The sequence below is a fragment of the Pleuronectes platessa genome, chromosome 17 (genome assembly GCF_947347685.1).
Source record: "Pleuronectes platessa chromosome 17, fPlePla1.1, whole genome shotgun sequence".
Lineage (NCBI taxonomy): Eukaryota > Metazoa > Chordata > Actinopteri > Pleuronectiformes > Pleuronectidae > Pleuronectes > Pleuronectes platessa.
In genome coordinates, this window is record NC_070642.1 from 20,433,651 (window position 1) to 20,457,349 (window position 23,699).

At 43.9% G+C, this 23,699-nt stretch overlaps 1 protein-coding gene across 1 annotated transcript in view; it reads left to right on the plus strand.

Moving 5' to 3' along the window:
* The first annotated feature begins 3,453 nt into the window (after window positions 1-3,453).
* Window positions 3,454-23,699, plus strand: part of LOC128459908 (dihydropyrimidinase-related protein 5) — a 34,832-nt gene continuing 14,586 nt past the window's right edge. Inside the window, exon 1 of the mRNA XM_053444861.1 lies at window positions 3,454-3,533. The gene's annotated coding sequence lies outside the window, so the exon portion shown is untranslated. The remainder of the gene's footprint in view (window positions 3,534-23,699) is intronic.

Here is a 23,699-nt window from a genome sequence, read left to right on the forward strand (position 1 = left end):
ATAGGCAGGTAAACAATAAGGAGATGACACACACCTTAACCGCCATGTGTACGCGTCACTGCACACAGTTGTGTGTTTTATTAAGACAGGGCTGTCATCTCTTTCAGTCTGGTGCTTCTGGTCTTCGGACGACCAACAATCCTTTTCTCCCAGGAAGCCTTCTGAATCCTCTGACCTTCCTCAGATACCAGCTAACGACTGGACACACACACACACACACACACACACACACACTAACACACAAATACACAGTAACACAAAACAACAGTAAAACCAGCAGGTTCAAAATGTTTTCCCAACAAGTTTACTCTCCGTTTTTACAACCAACAGTCTGGTGCTTTTTAAACTTTGCTCTTTTTTACAGTGCTCTTGCAGGTCTCTCATACACACACACACACACACACACACAAACACACAAACACACACTCAGACACGTACACACATTTTGCTACAAATATGGTGCAGACGTTCACGCTTCTCCTTTCTCTGCAACATACGCCACCAACACACACACACACACACACACACAAGCATACACACTGTGGATTTGCCGGCTGCCTGTTGCCATCAGGCTTCCCACGGCACCACCGGGTGTGACATCACCACCCCGCGTCGCTTGGTGCTCACAACCCCTGCCGGGTCCCCCCCCCCCCCAACTGAAATCCCTCCCCTCCCCTCCCCTCCCCCCCCCCCCCCCCCCAGGTGCTGCATGTCAGTCAGTCAGTGTATTCTCTGATTTCATGTTAGATTAGGGAGTAAAGATAATAAAAATAATGGTAATAATATTACAAATAATAATCTGTTATCGTGTGTGTGTACTGTTCCAGGGTGGTGCTCAGTTCAGTTCAGTCTCAGCCTGTAGAGCGGAGAGAGGGAGGCTCGAGAAAGCATATATTACAGTTAGTATAGTGACTTGTTCTATTGTATCCAAGGAGGCCGGAATAAAAATGGTTGTTTTAAGCGATGAGCCAAAAGGACGGGCGCTCTCGAACAGGAGACGAGCTGAAGTGATTCCCTGGGAAATCGGTGAAAAATGTCAAAAAATTATGAATGTAAATAATCTGTGGATCCAAAGCTCAGTCCAGATTTACACTAAAATGGAATGGGGTCCTTCTACCTAGGTTTTGTGTAATTCTGCTGACAAACAAACCAAGGGTTGGAACTACAACCCCCCTGCAATGAGACATAAAATGATCCTGTGGTCTCTTCTCTCTCTTATCCTGTATTTTAAAAGTTTGAATTTGAAAAAGTAAACTTGAACCTGAAACTGGGGACAACAAACCAGAATCCCAGTTGTGACCCACTGGCTTCTTTTCACCAGATTTGTGTGCAGCGGTCACTTCAGTGTGCGTCTGTTCTGAGAGCGCAGTTCGGTCAGAAGCGTGAGGGATGGAGTCGATATCTCTAAATGATAGGTGACACGGTGATGGTGTTTCTGTTCGCCTACATCGACAGCTGTTAGGTTGAGTGATGCGCTGTTTTAAACACTGATACACAAACAAACACACACTGTTACTGACACACAGAGACACACGCACAACACGTACACACACACACACACACACACTATGCTGTGGCGCATCCAGACACTCATCTCATGGACTAAATGAAAGATGAGCTTTTCGGAAAAAAAAGGAGGAACTGGTGGTGTTTCAAAAGGTGCTAAAATTTTATCTGAAAATAAGAAAAATATATTGTTAGGAATATAAATCAAGTTTGTCTTTACAATGACTGTATTTAAGTTTGTCGTAGTAATGAAAAGGCACTATTATTATTTTACTCTTGTATGAATATGAACTAATTAAAAAAGCATTTTAACTTTGTACTTGAACAATGTAAGAAATGAACCGTGAATAAAAAAAAAGGACTGTTTCTTGTGATCCAGCCTGAAATGCTGCTTGTTTTTCAACTGTGTGTGTGTGTGAGTGTGTCGGTGTGTGTGTGTGTGTGTATGTCAGTGAGAAATATAATAACCCGGCAAGTCAACACTTAATTTAAGTTCCTAACAGCTAATCTAACTGGTGGATGTCAGTTCTCTTCTCAGACTCTTCTCAGCTGCAACATGACACTTCACCACTAGATGTCACTAAATCCCACACACTGAACCTTTAAGTATTTATTAATTATCATTGATATCCATCAGCTCTGCTCTTTAAAGCTCTTCCCTCTGTTAATCTCTACTTGTGGATTCTCTCCAGGGTCAGTCTGCCATGCTGTCAGGTGGGCGTGTCCCAACACGGAGGCTCCTCAGCGCCATGTTGTTGCCTTCACGTGCTGCTGGTAAACACTTGTTGATTAAGGAGCAGCATTCATGTGCTGCAGATCAGAAGATCAAACTCAATACTGAATGGGACTTATTTTTTATTTGTTGACTAATGTTTTGTCGTGGAGATCGATCGGTGCATAACTTATTTAGAGAAACAAAAGCAGAGCAAAATAGAGTAAATGTAGATGTGACTAATTCCTTTTTCCATCCTTTATATCATTGCTAATGAAATACTACAGAATATTAAAATGTTTATAATTAGATTTTAGGTTAATACTAAAGAGCCGTTTTACAATATGGGTGTTTTATCTAACACACGATTTAACAATAAGAAATCACTCTACTGATACCTAAGAGAAAATTAACCTGCTACAGTCGAATAGACAGTGTATAAGGTAAATAAGTAAACAAGATACATTTTTTTAAATGAAATAAAATATATATGTGAAGATATTACAAACATAACTATATCCAAAATAGATGATTACCATGTCCTCAGTTAAACGATTAAAGAGTTTGCATATTATAATAATACATTCCATTAATACGTTGTATGTGTTGGTAAGTTTTTGAATAGTGTAAAGTGTATAGTCCATATAAGGTATAAAATCCTTTATTTCTCAGCACCGGAACTTTATTTAAAGATGCACAAACACTGTTGAAAAAGAATTTTTATTAAAGCTCCTTCTTCTTTTGTCATCATATTTAAGGAGTCTTTAAATATTTACAAAGAGCATTTGTCACAAATAATTATTATAGTATAATATATAGTTATATTGATTAGCATGGTTGCAGATTACTGAAAGATTTACCAAAAGCAAAGCATAAAACATAAACAAAATACTGTGGAGCAGGATTCATCCTATTGTAATATTGTATATGTCTTAAATACATATTTCTTTATACATAAAGGGATCATATATAACGGCTCGTGTTAGAATTTGACCACTTGACTCACCTGTACCTCGCTAATTACTCATTAAACACCAAAAACATAAAAATTCCGAAGAACAAGTGAAGGCATCACGAGAGGCGAGAAACACGCCCCTGCCCTGCGGACACATCTCCCCTCCCATTGGTCGGACTCCCCGTCACTCAGGCTGCAGCGGCCCCCTGATTGGTTGGACGCCGGCTGCCGAGCGGACGCGCATCTTGCGGCTCGCGCGGCTCCAGCTGTCCGCGCGCACTGTGCTGCTGCAGCCGGGCAACGGAGAGGAGCGGAGAGCGAGGCCGGCCGAGGGGCTCTGACAAGCGGACACGACACCAGGTAGGAGCCGCCGGGAGGCGACCACACGCCCGCGGGGGTCGACCCCATGCTGCAGGAGGAGGTCACTCTCACGATCCACGGGTTTATCTCCGATGTCCAGATTTAGATTTAGAGAAAGCGTTCGAATCCCATTAGGTGCAAGTGACAGACACTGACGTCAGATTGGATTAATATCGAGGAGCTAATTTAGATTTTTGCTGTTTTTATGAATGACAGCGAATTAAATTCACATTAAATCCAGTGAAACATTATTTTAAATAACCGATCGTACGATGCACGGTAGCGTCGTCTGGTGATGAAATGTGTCTGTGTGTGTGTGTGTGTGTGTGTGTGTGTCCGTGCCTGTGTGTGTTTGTGTACGTGTGTGTGTGTGGCATGCCATCAATGCAATAACCCGATGTGTTTGTGTGTGTGGCTTGCCATCGGTGCAGTAAGGCTCAGTGTAATATTTGAGTGTGTGTATGTGGTGTCCAATCATTGCAATAAGCTGGTGTGTGTGTGTGTGTGTGCGTGTGTGTGTGTGTGTGCGTGTGTGTTGCCCGTTATGTAAGTCTGCCGTTCGCTTATGGGTTATTCTCTCTTCTACCAAATATGTCGAGTTACTGTGGTGATGAAGAGGAGGGTCTGCAGGAGTGGTCCTGAATACAAACGAGCCTGCTGTGTGTGTGTGTGTGTGTGTGTGTGTGTGTGTGTGTGTGTGTGTGTGTGTGTGTGTGTGTGTGTGTGTGTGTGTGTGTGCGTGTGTGTGTGCATTACACAGCTATTGCCTTCATCTTCTGCACTGATGTGTGACATGATTTTCCAGTTTTTCATCCCTTTCCCATTGTCTTGTTTCACACTCACTCACCTGCTCTGGTGTGTGGATATGATTGTGTAGGGGCCTTCACACACACACACACACACACACACACACACACACACACACACACACACACACACACACACACACACACACACATACCTTCTTGTAGGGTCCTTCTGGAGGATCATGAGATCATCGGTGCATCACTGTGAGCTGAACACTCAGATGATGCAGCTCTCGGCCCACTCATGTTGTATTCCTGTATCTATGCATCTGTTCCATTATAAACATGGGTGGTCACGTGATGTGGGATTTCAGGTGCTGATATAAATGGGGAATATATTTCTGAGACGGAGCTAAAACATTTGTCTCGTCTTAGCTTTAAAAAACGATTTCATAATGCAGGTTAGTTAGTGTGGATGAAGCCTGAAGGCTCTGACTCTGAGGCGGGGTTGAGACATGCTGCTCCAGAAAGGGACAAGTGGCGATGAACAGGAATCTGATGAAGCTTGATCGTCCAACGTCCACAGACATTGTCCCCCCGGGGGCTTCCATCATCGATACACCCCTCCTTATAAACATACTAGAACTAAGACGTGTAAATTACGTTTGCTTGAATGTGCAACCAGCCCATATCGGAAAGAGTGTGAATATTAAATATTATGCATGAATGTTGGAACGTGGGCATCTGCTGTGAGCATCTAAATCCAAACGTCCGCAGGTCGAAATCAAAATGATTCATCCTCTCAGGAAGTTAAAGATGCTCGGTGATTGTCTCATACATCCTCTCATCAAAGCTGATGCTGTTTGCCTGAAGGTGGCCCCAGAGAGGGGAGGGGGGGGGGGGGGGGGGGACAGGTCAGATGAAAGGTTAAAAAGAAAAGCTGCAATAAGCTGTGTAAGCTGAATTATGGAGACAACCGGACATCTCCCACAAAAATACACTCGTACAGAAAAGAGTGAACAGAGAGAGAGAGAGAGGCAGAGAGAGAGAGAGAGAGAGAGAGAGAGAGAGAGAGAGAGAGATAGAGAGGGAGAGAGAGGGGGAGAGAGAGAGAGAGATGCCCCTAATCCTCAGGAGTGATGCCCCAGTTAGTTATGTGGTTATTGTGTGTTTATCTGTGTTTGTGATTTACTAATGTTCTATTCACTCTTATGCAGCACCCACTGTGTGTGTGTGTGCGTGTGTGTTTGTGCATGTGTGTATGTGTGTGTGTGTGTGTGTGTGTGTGTGTGTGTGTTAAATATCTATTCTTATCTCTGTTGGGTTGTAAATTTGTCTGATTCACGTTTGTTCTGACTTTTAAATAGCTTTGCAGTTCTCTCTCTCTCTCTCTCTCTCTCTCTTCTCTCTCTCTCTCTCTCTCTCTCTCTCTCTCACACACACACAAACACAAAGACAAGCACACACACACACTCACACTCATGTGCAAACACACACCTTACACTATCCCTCCCTGTGGCGATTACTACGCAGATCAAGCAGAAGTCAGCAGCTGTCTGCTCCTTTCTTCTCACTTACAACACACACACACACACACACACACACACACACACACTGTTTCCATGCCACACATGTCGTCTGCACTTGTGCGGAAACTGACATGTGAGGATTGCAGCAGCTACTATGTCAGATTGAAGCTCTTGTAGACTTTGGATTTTATTTCATTCTTTATCTGGATTTCCTCTTTATTTATGAATATGACTCCATCTCTGCCTCTTAAACATACTGATAATAAATTTTCTTTTATTCTAATTGGTCTAAATTAATAGTTTTTAGTCCTCAACGAAAGAATCCGAATCACTTCTCATGTACAACGAGGTGAAGTGGGTGTGGATGTAACTACATGGCCACAGTATGTTGTCATGCAGCTGTATGTGTGTGTGTCTGTGTGTTACATTGTGATGATGTGACATTGAGAGTCTGAACTAAGTCTGCCTGCTGCTCCACATTCATTATTAATTAACACCCCATTAAAGAACTGTCTGCATGCAGAGAGTAGAGGAGTGAGGGTGTGGCTGTGTGTGTGTGTTTGTGGCTGTGTGTGTGTGTGCGTGTGTGCGCGTGTTGAAGCAGCTGGTGAGGCAAGTGTGCAATGCTGCATGGTGTGTGTCTGTGTGTGTGTATTTTTCAGTGGGTGTTTGTCATATCCACCATGACACAGCAGAAAGTGAACTCCATCGGGGAGGCAAAGTAGGAGGCAACCCGAACAACAGGAGACTTACACAGAGGCGTAGAGAGGAGCAATCTGTCTTAAAAGCCCAAACACAAGAGAAACAAACAACAATGTTGTTAAAAGAAATAAGTTTTTAATGAAAATAATTTGGAGAAGCTAAAACAGGAGAAAAATCCACAGGAACTTGGTGACATAAGCTGATGTTTGAAGGAAGAAACAATATGTTCTTCCAGTGCTGGGTCTTCCATTTCCAATTCCAAAAGCACACTTGAAGCACTGGGCCACCTTTTGCAGATTTTTTGGAAAATGACTTTGTCCAGGCGTTGCATCATTTTTGGGGTGATCTCAAAATCTTCATCCTGGATTTCGACCCATATTTTTTCGAACAGACGCTCGATGATGGTGTTTGGTGATCTGAGCGTGTCCAACACCTTTGCTTTTTTAAAGATCCTCGAAACCAGCTTCATAACAATTATCCTGATGGGTACTTTTCTTCCGTCCTCTGTTGACTCTTGCTCTTCACTGTGTTCTTCAGTGAATTCAGAAGGGGTCACCTCGCTTTCTGAGCCAGACCCTTGACTTTCATCCGATGGCAGACTGGCCTCATCGATCGAGCCCTCTGACACAGCTTTTTCCAAAGTGTGTGTTATCACCCTGGAAGTGAGAGGTTCTGACTCTGTGTGAAGCCACCACCTCATTACTCCAAGGAAACACCACACCATGGCAAGGAGGTCAGCTGATATGATAGCATGTGGCGGTAAAACCATTATGCTTAAGCGCTTTGGTCCTGAGGTGGTCTTGGGTCTCATCCTTTCAATGTGACTGCTGAGGATATTTTTCAGCTCATTGGTTAACTCGACGGTTTCACCACTGAGGATAACATCAATCCATTGAGACACATTCTGCCCCTGCTCTATCTCACCAACTACTGTTGGAAGCAGAGCGTCCAGATCATTCATGACGGACTGAATTGACTGCCTACTTAAAACCTGGTCAAAGGCTGGGTTGTCAGGGCTGTCAAAGTACTTGACATTCAGTCTCTCCACAAGATGACCAATGGACGCTTGAGCAAACTGTTTTGCAGCGCATGTCTTAATCCTTCCAAACACTTTCTTCAGCGAGGGTGAGCTTTGGGCTGCTTCTAGATCATCTTGGTTTTGCATCATGATTTCATCCACTATCACCTCAGCAACGTCATCTGCAACCTTCTTCATCTCCAGAGTGGAGCCAGATTCCAGTGGAGAAGATTCGGTAAACTGAGAGACCTCATCCTTGATGATCTCCTGGACAGTTTTAGATGTTTCAGACAAAAGACTTTCTCTGTCTTGTGAGATTGTCTTGGATGAGGATGATGACTGACTGACCTTCTTCCGGCTCTCACAAGGTGCACAGATACGTGTGAGGTTCCTCATGAGTCCTTTGATCATATGGCCGGCCTGTTGAATCAGACATTGTAGTCTTTTGGGAGGTGTGATACGAGGAATGGTTTCCTTCCCACTGTCCACGCTCATGGAGAGGACAGAGTTGACACACTCTGCAATCTCTTTAGCGATCAACCTCTTCAACTTCTCTGAGCTGACCAGCTTGACCTCATCTGGAACATCAAGAGCCTGAGCAAAAATCTGAGGAAGTGTGTTGCCAAAAGAGCAAATCACACTGTTCTGAGACACAGGCCCATCGGTGCTCACATGACCCTTTAGGGTGGATTGTGTCTCTAAATAGACAATTTCCAGCAGTTTCTCTCCCAGTAGGGTTATTGTTGCCACATCAGGTTTGCCTGCTTTCGAAAGATTCCATTGTTCTGATGTCATGCCTTCGAAATAGGACGTCACAATGGGTAAAATGCTGTCGATGTCCATATTCTTGTTTCTGATATTGTTTTCCAATACTGCTGTTATTGGCTTGGCGTTTAAATATCAGGTTGAATTTCCTTGTCTTCCTGGATATAGTAAGTGCTATCTCGGTTTGCCGTAGACTACATTGAACATTCACCTATCAACTAGAGGAAGAAAACAATCCAGAGAGAGAACACACCTAAGAGAACATGCACTAAAGAGTACACACTAAAGGCAGAACACACTCACCAAAGAGAATGGCATCCAGGGCAGCTGACATCACAGGCTGACACCAGGCTTTCCAACAAGCCACGCCCCCAAATATTGACTGTTGATGTCAGTAGCAGCGGTAGCTACCTCGACATAACACGATGCAAGCTGGTTAGAAATTGTCTGACTTTTACCAGCTCTGCAAAACATCACCATGTCACAGGACCTTCAAATATTGTGGGAGCGAGGTTCAGAACGTGCAGTTGTTCTCCTTCAGCTGCAGCACCTGGGAACCAAAGTCTATGGAACCGGCCCTATGACACTTTATCCACACGACGTATCTTACGTTATATTCTCACACATTCAGAACAATTAACTGCTGCTTATTTTTCTCCAAAGGGGATGATATGTCTTTGATCTCTACCTGACAGCTTTCTATTTACACTTTGAGTTTACATTTTCTGTCATTAAAACCGTTTTGTTCAGGCGATTGTTTGTGTGAAGTTATTAATGATCATGTAGGTGGTTTTTTTGTCCTTTAGATTTATTTTGCTGACTTGTTTTTTGGAATTATAAACTAGAACATTAATAAATGACCTTGTTGAGAATGTCAGCAAACTATACAAGGAAACATTGTCATGTGGAACACACACACACACACACACACACACAAACACACACACACTCATGTGCTTGCTTCAGTTGTTTGGATTGAAGCTGCAAGGTTATACCAACAAGCTAGTCACCTGACAGTTTACAACTCACATCACGCTACGCCTCGCTGTTCACGAACAACCCTCCTTTTCCCCCATTCCCTCGATACACTCTCTCTAATCCCCCCCCCCCCCCCCCCGTTTCCCTCTCTCACTCTCACACATGCACATAAACACACTCTCAGTTGGGAGATTCTGTATTGTGTTAACTAAAGGCCGAATTATAGTCGGGTTGTACGCCAATTTTTCTAACTATACGACAAAGTGACGCTAGCCTCACGCAGCCCACAAGGCTTGTGATTGGTCTGCTTACTACATCCCGTGCGGAGTCTAGTTTCCGGTTTCATGCCACATAATACGCGGAAATCACGGAAGATTTATAAGAACGAATATGGACGAAATAGATGAGCACTTGGCAGAAGAGATCCGAATGTATGACAACTTGTATAACCCGTCACTGGCTAGCCGATTTGTACGCCAGAAATAGGCTATGAGGAGCCGGAGTGGCGATCTAAATAAACAGTCGATGAAGAAGAAGACGTCTCTTCTTTGTGTGTTTTGTCTTCGACAAACAACGTTACTCCGCCTAATGTTCTGGCGGTGAATTGCGTTGCAACACGCGCAACACGTTAGAAAAGCATAAATCAAAACGAGTCCGTCGATGCAACGGCGTGGCCTTCCGCGGTTGCAGTCGCAGTACTATAATTCGGCCTTAAGTGGGAGGCAAAGTAGGAGGAAACCCGAACAACAGGAGACTTACACAGAGGCGTAGAGAGGAGCAATCTGTCTTAAAAGCCCAAACACAAGAGAAACAAACAACACTGTTGTTAAAAGAAAAAGGTTTTTAATGAAAATAATTTGGAGAAGCCAAAACAGGAGAAAAATCCACAGGAACTTGGTGACATAAGCTGATGTTTGAAGGAAGAAACAATATATTCTTCCAGTGCTGGGTCTTCCATTTCCAATTCCAAAAGCACACTTGAAGCACTGGGCCACCTTTTGCTGATTTTTTGGAAAATGACTTTGTCCAGGCGTTGCATCATTTTTGGGGTGATCTCAAAATCTTCATCCTGGATTTCGACCCATATTTTTTCGAACAGACGCTCGATGATGGTGTTTGGTGATCTGAGCGTGTCCAACACCTTTGCTTTTTTAAAGATCCTCGAAACCAGCTTCATAACAATTATCCTGATGGGTACTTTTCTTCCGTCCTCTGTTGACTCTTGCTCTTCACTGTGTTCTTCAGTGAATTCAGAAGGGGTCACCTCGCTTTCTGAGCCTGACCCTTGACTTTCATCCGAAGGCAGACTGGCCCCATCGATCGAGCCCTCTGACACAGCTTTTTCCAAAGTGTGTGATATCACCCTGGAAGTGAGAGGTTCTGACTCTGTGTGAAGCCACCACCTCATTACTCCAAGGAAACACCACACCATGGCAAAGATGTCGGCTGATATGATAGCATGTGGCGGTAAAACCATTATGCTTAAGCGCTTTGGTCCTGAGGTGGTCTTGGGTCTCATCCTTTCAATGTGACTGCTGAGGATATTTTTCAGCTCATTGGTTAACTCGACGGTTTCACCACTGAGGATAACATCAATCCATTGAGACACATTCTGCCCCTGCTCTATCTCACCAGCTACTGTTGGAAGCAGAGCGTCAAGATCATTCATGACAGACTCCATTGACTGCCTACTTAAAACCTGATCAAAGGCTGGGTTGTCAGGGCTGTCAAAGTACTTGACATTCAGTCTCTCCACAAGACGACCAATGGACGCTTGGGCAAACTGTTTTGCAGCGCATGTCTTAATCCTTCCAAACACTTTCTTCAGCGAGGGTGAGCTGTGGGCTGCTTCTAGATCATCTTGGTTTTGCATCATGATTTCATCCACAATCACCTCAGCAACGTCATCTGCAACATTCTTCATCTCCAGAGTGGAGCCAGATTCCAGTGGAGAAGATTCGGTGAACTGAGAGACCTCATCCTTGATGATCTCCTGGACAGTTTTAGATGTTTCAGACAAAAGACTTTCTCTGTCTTGTGAGATTGTCTTGGATGAGGATGATGTCTGACCGACCTTCTTCCTGCTCTCACAAGGTGCACAGATACGTGTGAGGTTCCTCATGAGTCCTTTGATCATATGGCCGGCCTGTTGAATCAGACATTGTAGTCTTTTTGGAGGTGTGATACGAGGAATGCTTTCCTTCCCACTGTCCACGCTCATGGAGAGGACAGAGTTGACACACTCTGCAATCTCTTTAGCAATCAACCTCTTCAACTTCTCTGAGCTGACCAGCTTGACCTCATCTGGAACATCAAGAGCCTGAGCAAAAATCTGTGGAAGTGTGTTGCCAAAAGAGCAAATCAGACTGTTCTGAGACACAGGCCCATCGGTGCTCACATGACCCTTTAGGGTGGATTGTGTCTCCAAATAGACAATTTCCAGCAGTTTCTCTCCCAGTAGGGTTATTGTGGCCACATCAGGTTTGCCTGCTTTCGAAAGATTCCATTGTTCTGATGTCATGCCTTCGAAATAGGACGTCACAATGGGTAAAATGCTGTCGATGTCCATATTCTTGTTTCTGATATTGTTTTCCAATACTTCTGTTATTGGCTTGGCGTTTAAATATCAGGTTGAATTTCCTTGTATTCCTGGGTAGGGATAGTAAGTGATAGTAAGTGCTCTCTCGGTTTGCCGTAGACTACATTGAACATTCACCTATCAACTAGAGGAAGAAAACAATCCAGAGAGAGAACAGATCTAAGAGAACATGCTCTAAAGAGTACACACTAAAGGCAGAACACACTCACCAAAGAGACTGACATCCAGGGCAGCTGACATCACAGGCTGACACCAGTTTTCCAACAAGCCACGCCCCCAAATATTGACTGTTGATGTCAGTAGCAGCGGTAGCTACCTCGACATAACACGATGCAAGCTGGTTAGAAATTGTCTGACTTTTACCAGCTCTGCAAAACATCACCATGTCACAGGACCTTCAAATATTGTGGGAGCGAGGTTCAGAACGTGCAGTTGTTCTCCTTCAGCTGCAGCACCTGGGAACCAAAGTCTATGGAACCGGCCCTATGACACTTTATCCACACGACGTATCTTACGTTATATTCTCACACATTCAGAACAATTAACTGCTGCTTATTTTTCTCCAAAGGGGATGAGATGTCTTTGATCTCTACCTGACAGCTTTCTATTTACACTTAGAGTTTACATTTTCTGTCATTAAAACCGTTTTGTTCAGGCGATTGTTTGTGTGAAGTTATTTTGATCATGTAGGTGTTTTTTTTGTCCTTTAGATTTATTTTGCTGACTTGTTTTTTTGGAATTATAAACAAGAACATAAATAAATGACCTTGTTGAGAATGTCAGCAAACTATACAAGGAAACATTGTCATGTGGAACACACATACACACACACACACACACACACACACACACACACACTCATTTGCTTGCTTCAGTTGCTTGGATTGAAGCTGCAAGGTTATACCAACAAGCTAGTCACCTTCCAGTTTACAACTCACATCACGCTACGCCTCGCTGTTCACGAACAACCCTCCTTTTCCCCCATTCCCTCGATACACTCTCTCTAATCCCCCCCCCCCCCCCCCTGTTTCCCTCTCTCACTCTCACACATGCACATAAACACACTCTCAGTTGGGAGATTCTGTAATGTGTTAACTAAAGGCCGAATTATAGTCGGGTTGTACGCCAATTTTTCTAACTATACGACAAAGCGACGCAAGCCTCATGCAGCCCGCAAGGCTTGTGATTGGTCTGCTTACTACATCCCGTCCGGAGACTAGTTTCCGGTTTCATGCCACATAATACGCGGAAATCACGGAAGATTTAGAAGAACGAATATGGACGAAATAGAAGAGCACTTGGCAGAAGAGATCCGAAAGTATGACAACTTGTATAACCCGTCACTGGCTGGCCGATTTGTCCGCCAGAAATAGGCTATGAGGAGCCGGAGTGGCGATCTAAATAAACAGTCGATGAAGAAGAAGACGTCTCTTCTTTGTGTGTTTTGTCTTCGACAAACAACGTTACCAGGGGCGGTTCTGGCTAATTGGAGGCCCTGGGCAAAGAACAATTTTGAGGGCCCCCCCCCCCAACAAAAAAAATCTATTTTGACTATGTGCGTGTGTATGTGTGTGAGAGAGAGAAAGAGAAAGAGAGAGAAAGTGATTAAATAAGTGTGTGTGAAATGGAGACTTGTGTGTGTGTGAGTGTGTGTGAGAAAGGGAGACATGTGAGTGAGTGAGTTAGTGTTTGTGTCATACTAACCCAGGAGTAGTCAACCTTTACTATCGAAAGAGCCATTTTGCCCCCTCTTCCCCCAAATTAAATCTGCCTGGAGCCAAACAAATATTTGATAACACAGGTTATAAAGTTATATATATAGTTATACAATATATATAAAAACTATAGTTTGTTGCATTTATTAAATTATAGAACGACAATAAAAAAACTGTTTAACTGCTATTTTAACCTGTTACAAAAAAGGAAAACACCAAACTTATGAAGAGGAGAACATAATACATGTGTAGGCCTACTTTGAATTAAATGAAACACAGAACTCTGCTTTTTTTGCTCATCTCCAGCTTGGTACATTTCAGCAGATGCTGTGTGCTCGCTCTGGAAATGTCTTTCAACATGACATTTCTTATTGTTTGCTAATTCCTCGCCACATATCAAGCATACAGGTGTATGACAATGTATGGTGAATTGTCATACACCTGCATCGTTGCATCGTTGGCAGTGAAAGTAAATGAATCTGTCCACGCAGAATTAAACTCTCTATTTACCTCATCTTCCATCCAGTCTGCATCTGAGAGCTCTGGGCTGTCCTTGCCTTTCTTTTCACAAAACTCTTGAATCTCTGCTCTCAGGTCCCATACTGTTTTAAGCACTTTGTCCAGACTGAGCCATCTGACAGCTGTGTGGGAGCCTATGTCCCCATGTTCAGTCTCATGCTCCTCCAACAGTGCAACAAACTGTCTGTGATTCAGCTCCTGCCCTGATAAAGTTAACTAATTTAGTTACAACATCAGTAACATGATTCATTTTGAGCACTGACTTACACAACACCTCCTGATGTATAATACACAGGGTTCATACACATTTTTAACCCATGGATTTCCATGACTTTTCCATGACTTTCAATATCTTTAAACCAACTTTCCATGACGAAACATTTTGTGAGATCTCAGTGTATACATGCAAAAGAGACTAAATTTAGTATTTAAGATAACAATGAGAATTTCAAAGCATACAGTAAACCTTGAATTACACAAATGAGTGAGACAATAGTTTGATTGACGTCTGTTGTAACCCATGGCATGTACTTTTCCATTTGTAGCCAAGCATGGTTAAATCTACACTTCCCTGGCGTAGTGCATTATCTCACCTGCTTCCCCACCGAACATTTCAATTAGTATGAGATAGTATGCCTACCTATATTTTGAGCGTATTTCTTTTTAAAGCATTTTAATTAATTAAAACTCAGCGTAAATGAACGACATGAAAATATGAATATAACAAATCTCCATGACTTCTCCAAAACTTTTGGAATTTTTTTCAAGCACTTTTCCAGGACTGGAAAATAAACATTTAACAATTCCATGACTCTTCCAGGTTTTTCATGACCGATGTCCTCGATCCTTCTCGTTACGTCTCGTCCGTAAGAGTCTCTCCGTGCTTTGTCTCGTAGTGGCGGTTCAAATTGTAATCCTTAAAAACAGCGATCTTTTCTCCACAAACTAAGCACACGGCTTTCCCATTGACTTCAGTAAATAAATACTGAGCAGTCCATGTCTCGTTAAAAACTCTATCTTTCTTCTCTTAACGTGGGCTGACACTTTTGCGGACTTTAGTAACTCACATCTCTTCTTAACTCCGTTCGCCAACACATCATCCGCTCGCGGCATTCAGGATGTACGTCAGGTAAATGTTAAAAAAAGGCACCTTCAAAATAAAAGAAATGTTGTTGTATTCTCTGCATGAATTTCACTTATTTACATGTGATTCCTAATATTCCGTTGACCTCACGCGGGCCGGTCACAGACAGCCAAAGGGCCGGATGCGGCCCGGGGGCCGTACAATGCCCAGGTCTGCTGTACAGTGTTGTGCGGGCGAGTGTGTGCGTGTGTGTCCCCAGACATCACACACACACAGGCCCCGGGGCTCCGCCCTCTCACATTCGCTCAGAGACACAGAGTGAGATCAGAGCTCGTTCCTGTTAAGCAGCCGGTCAGTGACAAACAAGACACAGTGTTCGAAAACCAAGTTGAAAAGAAAGTACGATGAAGCCTGTCTTGCTATTGGGTTCATATTGAATGAAGGAGGACATGAGGAGTGATTTATTTGAAAAATAAAGAAAAAAATCATAAATACGACGAGGCCCCCTGGTGGCCGAGGCCCTGGGCAACTGCCCGACTTGCCCAATGAGACGCGCCGCGCCTGAACGTTACTCCGCCTAGTGTTCTGGCGGTGAATTGCGTTGCAACACGCGCAACACGTTAGAAAAGCATAAATCAAAACGAGTCCGTCGATGCAACTGCGTGGCCTTCCGCAGTTGCAGTCGCAGGACTATAATTCGGCCTTAAGTGGGAGGCAAAGTAGGAGGAAACCCGAACAACAGGAGACTTACACAGAGGCGTAGAGAGGAGCAATCTGTCTTAAAAGCCCAAACACAAGAGAAACAAACAACACTGTTGTTAAAAGAAAAAGGTTTTTAATGAAAAGAATTTGGAGAAGCCAAAACAGGAGAAAAATCCACAGGAACTTGGTGACATAAGCTGATGTTTGAAGGAAGAAACAATATGTTCTTCCAGTGCTGGGTCTTCCATTTCCAATTCCAAAAGCACACTTGAAGCACTGTGCCACTTTTTGCTGATTTTTTGGAAAATGACTTTGTCCAGGCGTTGCATCATTTTTGGGGTGATCTCAAAATCTTCATCCTGGATTTCGACCCATATTTTTTCGAACAGACGCTCGATGATGGTGTTTGGTGATCTGAGCGTGTCCAACACCTTTGCTTTTTTAAAGATCCTCGAAACCAGCTTCATAACAATTATCCTGATGGGTACTTTTCTTTCGTCCTCTGTTGACTCTTGCTCTTCACTGTGTTCTTCAGTGAATTCAGAAGGGGTCACCTCGCTTTCTGAGCCAGACCCTTGACTTTCATCCGAAGGCAGACTGGCCTCATCGATCGAGCCCTCTGACACAGCTTTTTCCAAAGTATGTGATATCACCCTGGAAGTGAGAGGTTCTGACTCTTTGTGAAGCCACCACCTCATTACTCCAAGGAAACACCACACCATGGCAAGGAGGTCGGCTGATATGATAGCATGTGGCGGTAAAACCATTATGCTTAAGCGCTTTGGTCCTGAGGTGGTCTTGGGTCTCATCCTTTCAATGTGATTGCTGAGGATATTTTTCAGCTCATTGGTTAACTCGACGGTTTCACCACTGAGGATAACATCAATCCATTGAGACACATTCTGCCCCTGCTCTATCTCACCAACTACTGTTGGAAGCAGAGCGTCAAGATCATTCATGACGGACTGAATTGACTGCCTACTTAAAACCTGGTCAAAGGCTGGGTTGTCAGGGCTGTCAAAGTACTTGACATTCAGTCTCTCCACAAGATGACCAATGGACGCTTTGGCAAACTGTTTTGCAGCGAATGTCTTAATCCTTCCAAACACTTTCTTCAGCGAGGGTGAGCTTTGGGCTGCTTCTAGATCATCTTGGTTTTGCATCATGACTTCATCCACAATCACCTCAGCAACGTCATCTGCAACATTCTTCATCTCCAGAGTGGAGCCAGATTCCAGTGGAGAAGATTTGGTGAACTGAGAGACCTCATCCTTGATGATCTCCTGGACAGTTTTGGATGTTTAAGACAAAAGACTTTCTCTGTCTTCTGAGATTGTTCGGGATGAGGATGATGACTGACTGACCTTCTTCCTGCTCTCACAAGGTGCACAGATACGTGTGAGGTTCCTCATGAGTCCTTTGATCATATGGCCGGCCTGTTGAATCAGACATTGTAGTCTTTTTGGAGGTGTGATACGAGGAATGGTTTCATTCCCACTGTCCACGCTCATGGAGAGGACAGAGTTGACACACTCTGCAATCTCTTTAGCGATCAACCTCTTCAACTTCTCTGAGCTGACCAGCTTGACCTCATCTTGAACATCAAGAGCCTGAGCAAAAATCTGTGGAAGTGTGTTGCCAAAAGAGCAAATCACACTGTTCTGAGACACAGGCCCATCGGTGCTCACATGACCCTTTAGGGTGGATTGTGTCTCCAAATAGACAATTTCCAGCAGTTTCTCTCCCAGTCGGGTTATTGTGGCCACATCAGGTTTGCCTGCTTTCGAAAGATTCCATTGTTCTGATGTCATGCCTTCGAAATAGGACGTCACAATGGGTAAAATGCTGTCGATGTCCATATTCTTGTTTCTGATATTGTTTTCCAATACTTCTGTTATTGGCTTGGCGTTTAAATATCAGGTTGAATTTCCTTGTATTCCTGGATATAGTAAGTGCTATCTCGGTTTGCCGTAGACTACATTGAACATTCACCTATCAACTAGAGGAAGAAAACAATCCAGAGAGAGAACACACCTAAGAGAACATGCACTAAAGAGTACACACTAAAGGCAGAACACACTCACCAAAGAGAATGGCATCCAGGGCAGCTGACATCACAGGCTGACACCAGTTTTCCAACAAGCCACGCCCCCAAATATTGACTGTTGATGTCGGTAGCAGCGGTAGCTACCTCGACATAACACGATGCAAGCTGGTTAGAAATTGTCTGACTTTTACCAGCTCTGCAAAACATCACCATGTCACAGGACCTTCAAATATTGTGGGAGCGAGGTTCAGAACGTGCAGTTGTTCTCCTTCAGCTGCAGCACCTGGGAACCAAAGTCTATGGAACCGGCCCTATGACACTTTATCCACACGACGTATCTTACGTTATATTCTTACACATTCAGAACAATTAACTGCTGCTTATTTTTCTCCAAAGGGGATGAGATGTCTTTGATCTCTACCGGACAGCTTTCTATTTACACTTTGAGTTTACATTTTCTGTCATTAAAACAGTTTTGTTCAGGCGATTGTTTGTGTGAAGTTATTAATGATCAGGTAGGTGTTTTTTTTGTCCTTTAGATTTATTTTGCTGACTTGTTTTTTTGGAATTATAAACTAGAACATAAATAAATGACCTTGTTGAGAATGTCAGCAAACTATACAAGGAAACATTGTCATGTGGAAAACACACACACACACACACACACACACGCACGCACACACACACACACACACACACACACACACACACACACACACACACACACACACACTCATGTGCTTGCTTCAGTTGTTTGGATTGAAGCCGCAAGGTTATACCAACAAGCTAGTCACCTGAGAGTTTACAACTCACATCACGCTACGCCTCGCTGTTCACGAACAACCCTCCTTTTCCCCCATTCCCTCGATACACTCTCCCTAATTCCCCCCCCCCCCCCCGTTTCCCTCTCTCACTCTCACACATGCACATAAACACACTCTCAGTTGGGAGATTCTGTATTGTGTTAACTTAAGGCCGAATTACAGTCGGGTTGTACGCCAATTTTTCTAACTATACGACAAAGTGACGCTAGCCTCACGCAGCCCACAAGGCTTGTGATTGGTCTGCTTACTACATCCCGTGCGGAGTCTAGTTTCCGGTTTCATGCCACATAATACGCGGAAATCACGGTAGATTTATATGAACGAATATAGACGAAATAGATGAGCACTTGGCAGAAGAGATCCAAAAGTATGACAACTTGTATAACCCGTCACTGGCTAGCCGATTTGTACGCCAGAAATAGGCTATGAGGAGCCAGAGTGGCGATCTAAATAAACAGTCGATGAAGAAGAAGACGTCTCTTCTTTGTGTGTTTTGTCTTCGACAAACAACGTTACTCCGCCTAGTGTTCTGGCGGTGAATTGCGTTGCAACACGCGCAACACGTTAGAAAAGCATAAATCAAAACGAGTCCGTCGATGCAACTGCGTGGCCTTCCGCGGTTGCAGTCGCAGGACTATAATTCGGCCTTAAGTGGGAGGCAAAGTAGGAGGCAACCTGAACAACAGGAGACTTACACAGAGGCGTAGAGAGGAGCAATCTGTCTTAAAAGCCCAAACACAATAGAAACAAACAACACTGTTGTTAAAAGAAAAAGGTTTTTAATGAAAAGAATTTGGAGAAGCCAAAACAGGAGAAAAATCCACAGGAACTTGGTGACATAAGCTGATGTTTGAAGGAAGAAACAATATATTCTTCCAGTGCTGGGTCTTCCATTTCCAATTCCAAAAGCACACTGACAACACTCTGCCACCTTTTGCTGATTTTTTGGAAAATGACTTTGTCCAGGCGTTGCATCATTTTTGGGGTGATCTCAAAATCTTCATCCTGGATTTCGACCCATATTTTTTCGAACAGACGCTCGATGATGGTGTTTGGTGATCTGAGCGTGTCCAACACCTTTGCTTTTTTAAAGATCCTCGAAACCAGCTTCATAACAATTATCCTGATGGGTACTTTTCTTCCGTCCTCTGTTGACTCTTGCTCTTCACTGTGTTCTTCAGTGAATTCAGAAGGGGTCACCTCGCTTTCTGAGCCAGACCCTTGACTTTCATCCGAAGGCAGACTGGCCTCATCGATCGAGCCCTCTGACACAGCTTTTTCCAAAGTGTGTGTTATCACCCTGGAAGTGAGAGGTTCTGACTCTGTGTGAAGCCACCACCTCATTACTCCAAGGAAACACCACACCATGGCAAAGATGTCGGCTGATATGATAGCATGTGGCGGTAAAACCATTATGCTTAAGCGCTTTGGTCCTGAGGTGGTCTTGGGTCTCATCCTTTCAATGTGACTGCTGAGGATATTTTTCAGCTCATTGGTTAACTCGACGGTTTCACCACTGAGGATAACATCAATCCATTGAGACACATTCTGCCCCTGCTCTATCTCACCAGCTACTGTTGGAAGCAGAGCGTCAAGATCATTCATGACAGACTCCATTGACTGCCTACTTAAAACCTGATCAAAGGCTGGGTTGTCAGGGCTGTCAAAGTACTTGACATTCAGTCTCTCCACAAGACGACCAATGGACGCTTGGGCAAACTGTTTTGCAGCGCATGTCTTAATCCTTCCAAACACTTTCTTCAGCGAGGGTGAGCTGTGGGCTGCTTCTAGATCATCTTGGTTTTGCATCATGATTTCATCCACAATCACCTCAGCAACGTCATCTGCAACATTCTTCATCTCCAGAGTGGAGCCAGATTCCAGTGGAGAAGATTCGGTGAACTGAGAGACCTCATCCTTGATGATCTCCTGGACAGTTTTAGATGTTTCAGACAAAAGACTTTCTCTGTCTTGTGAGATTGTCTTGGATGAGGATGATGTCTGACTGACCTTCTTCCTGCTCTCACAAGGTGCACAGATACGTGTGAGGTTCCTCATGAGTCCTTTGATCATATGGCCGACCTGTTGAATCAGACATTGTAGTCTTTTTGGAGGTGTGATACGAGGAATGCTTTCCTTCCCACTGTCCACGCTCATGGAGAGGACAGAGTTGACACACTCTGCAATCTCTTTAGCAATCAACCTCTTCAACTTCTCTGAGCTGACCAGCTTGACCTCATCTGGAACATCAAGAGCCTGAGCAAAAATCTGAGGAAGTGTGTTGCCAAAAGAGCAAATCAGACTGTTCTGAGACACAGGCCCATCGGTGCTCACATGACCCTTTAGGGTGGATTGTGTCTCCAAATAGACAATTTCCAGCAGTTTCTCTCCCAGTAGGGTTATTGTGGCCACATCAGGTTTGCCTGCTTTCGAAAGATTCCATTGTTCTGATGTCATGCCTTCGAAATAGGACGTCACAATGGGTAAAATGCTGTCGATGTCCATATTCTTGTTTCTGATATTGTTTTCCAATACTTCTTTTATTGGCTTGGCGTTTAAATATCAGGTTGAATTTCCTTGTATTCCTGGATATAGTAAGTGCTATCTCGGTTTGCCGTAGACTACATCGAACATTCACCTATCAACTAGAGGAAGAAAACAATCCAGAGAGAGAACACACCTAAGAGAACATGCACTAAAGAGTACACACTAAAGGCAGAACACACTCACCAAAGAGAAAGGCATCCAGGGCAGCTGACATCACAGGCTGACACCAGTTTTCCAACAAGCCACGCCCCCAAATATTGACTGTTGATATCATTAGCAGCGGTAGCTACCTCGACATAACACGATGCAAGCTGGTTAGAAATTGTCTGACTTTTACCAGCTCTGCAAAACATCACCATGTCACAGGACCTTCAAATATTGTGGGAGCGAGGTTCAGAACGTGCAGTTGTTCTCCTTCAGCTGCAGCACCTGGGAACCAAAGTCTATGGAACCGGCCCTATGACACTTTATCCACACGACGTATCTTACGTTATATTCTCACACATTCAGAACAATTAACTGCTGCTTATTTTTCTCCAAAGGGGATGAGATGTCTTTGATCTCTACCTGACAGCTTTCTATTTACACTTTGAGTTTACATTTTCTGTCATTAAAACCGTTTTGTTCAGGCGATTGTTTGTGTGAAGTTATTAAGGATCATGTAGGTGTTTTTTTTGTCCTTTAGATTTATTTTGCTGACTTGTTTTTTGGAATTATAAACTAGAACATTAATAAATGACCTTGTTGAGAATGTCAGCAAACTATACAAGGAAACATTGTCATGTGGAACACACACACACACACACACACACACACACACACACAAACACACACACACTCATGTGCTTGCTTCAGTTGTTTGGATTGAAGCTGCAAGGTTATACCAACAAGCTAGTCACCTGACAGTTTACAACTCACATCACGCTACGCCTCGCTGTTCACGAACAACCCTCCTTTTCCCCCATTCCCTCGATACACTCTCTCTAATTCCCCCCCCCCCCCCCCTCCCCCCCCGTTTCCCTCTCTCACTCTCACACATGCACATAAACACACTCTCAGTTGGGAGATTCTGTATTGTGTTAACTAAAGGCCGAATTATAATCGGGTTGTACGCCAATTTTTCTAACTATACGACAAAGTGACGCTAGCCTCACGCAGCCCACAAGGCTTGTGATTGGTCTGCTTACTACATCCCGTGCGGAGTCTAGTTTCCGGTTTCATGCCACATAATACGCGGAAATCACGGAAGATTTATAAGAACGAATATGGACGAAATAGAAGAGCACTTGGCAGAAGAGATCCGAATGTATGACAACTTGTATAACCCGTCACTGGCTAGCCGATTTGTACGCCAGAAATAGGCTATGAGGAGCCGGAGTGGCGATCTAAATAAACAGTCGATGAAGAAGAAGACGTCTCTTCTTTGTGTGTTTTGTCTTCGACAAACAACGTTACTCCGCCTAATGTTCTGGCGGTGAATTGCGTTGCAACACGCGCAACACGTTAGAAAAGCATAAATCAAAACGAGTCCGTCGATGCAACTGCGTGGCCTTCCGCGGTTGCAGTCGCAGGACTATAATTCGGCCTTAAGTGGGAGGCAAAGTAGGAGGCAACCTGAACAACAGGAGACTTACACAGAGGCGTAGAGAGGAGCAATCTGTCTTAAAAGCCCAAACACAAGAGAAACAAACAACACTGTTGTTAAAAGAAAAAGGTTTTTAATGAAAAGAATTTGGAGAAGCCAAAACAGGAGAAAAATCCACAGGAACTTGGTGACATAAGCTGATGTTTGAAGGAAGAAACAATATATTCTTCCAGTGCTGGGTCTTCCATTTCCAATTCCAAAAGCACACTGACAACACTCTGCCACCTTTTGCTGATTTTTTGGAAAATGACTTTGTCCAGGCGTTGCATCATTTTTGGGGTGATCTCAAAATCTTCATCCTGGATTTCGACCCATATTTTTTCGAACAGACGCTCGATGATGGTGTTGGGTGATCTGAGCGTGTCCAACACCTTTGCTTTTTTAAAGATCCTCGAAACCAGCTTCATAACAATTATCCTGATGGGTACTTTTCTTCCGTCCTCTGTTGACTCTTGCTCTTCGCTGAATTCTTCAGTGAATTCAGAAGGGGTCACCTCGCTTTCTGAGCCTAACCCTTGACTTTCATCCGATGGCAGACTGGCCTCATCGATCGAGCCCTCTGACACAGCTTTTTCCAAAGTGTGTGTTATCACCCTGGAAGTGAGAGGTTCTGACTCTGTGTGAAGCCACCACCTCATTACTCCAAGGAAACACCACACCATGGCAAGGAGGTCGGCTGATATGATAGCATGTGGCGGTAAAACCATTATGCTTAAGCGCTTTGGTCCTGAGGTGGTCTTGGGTCT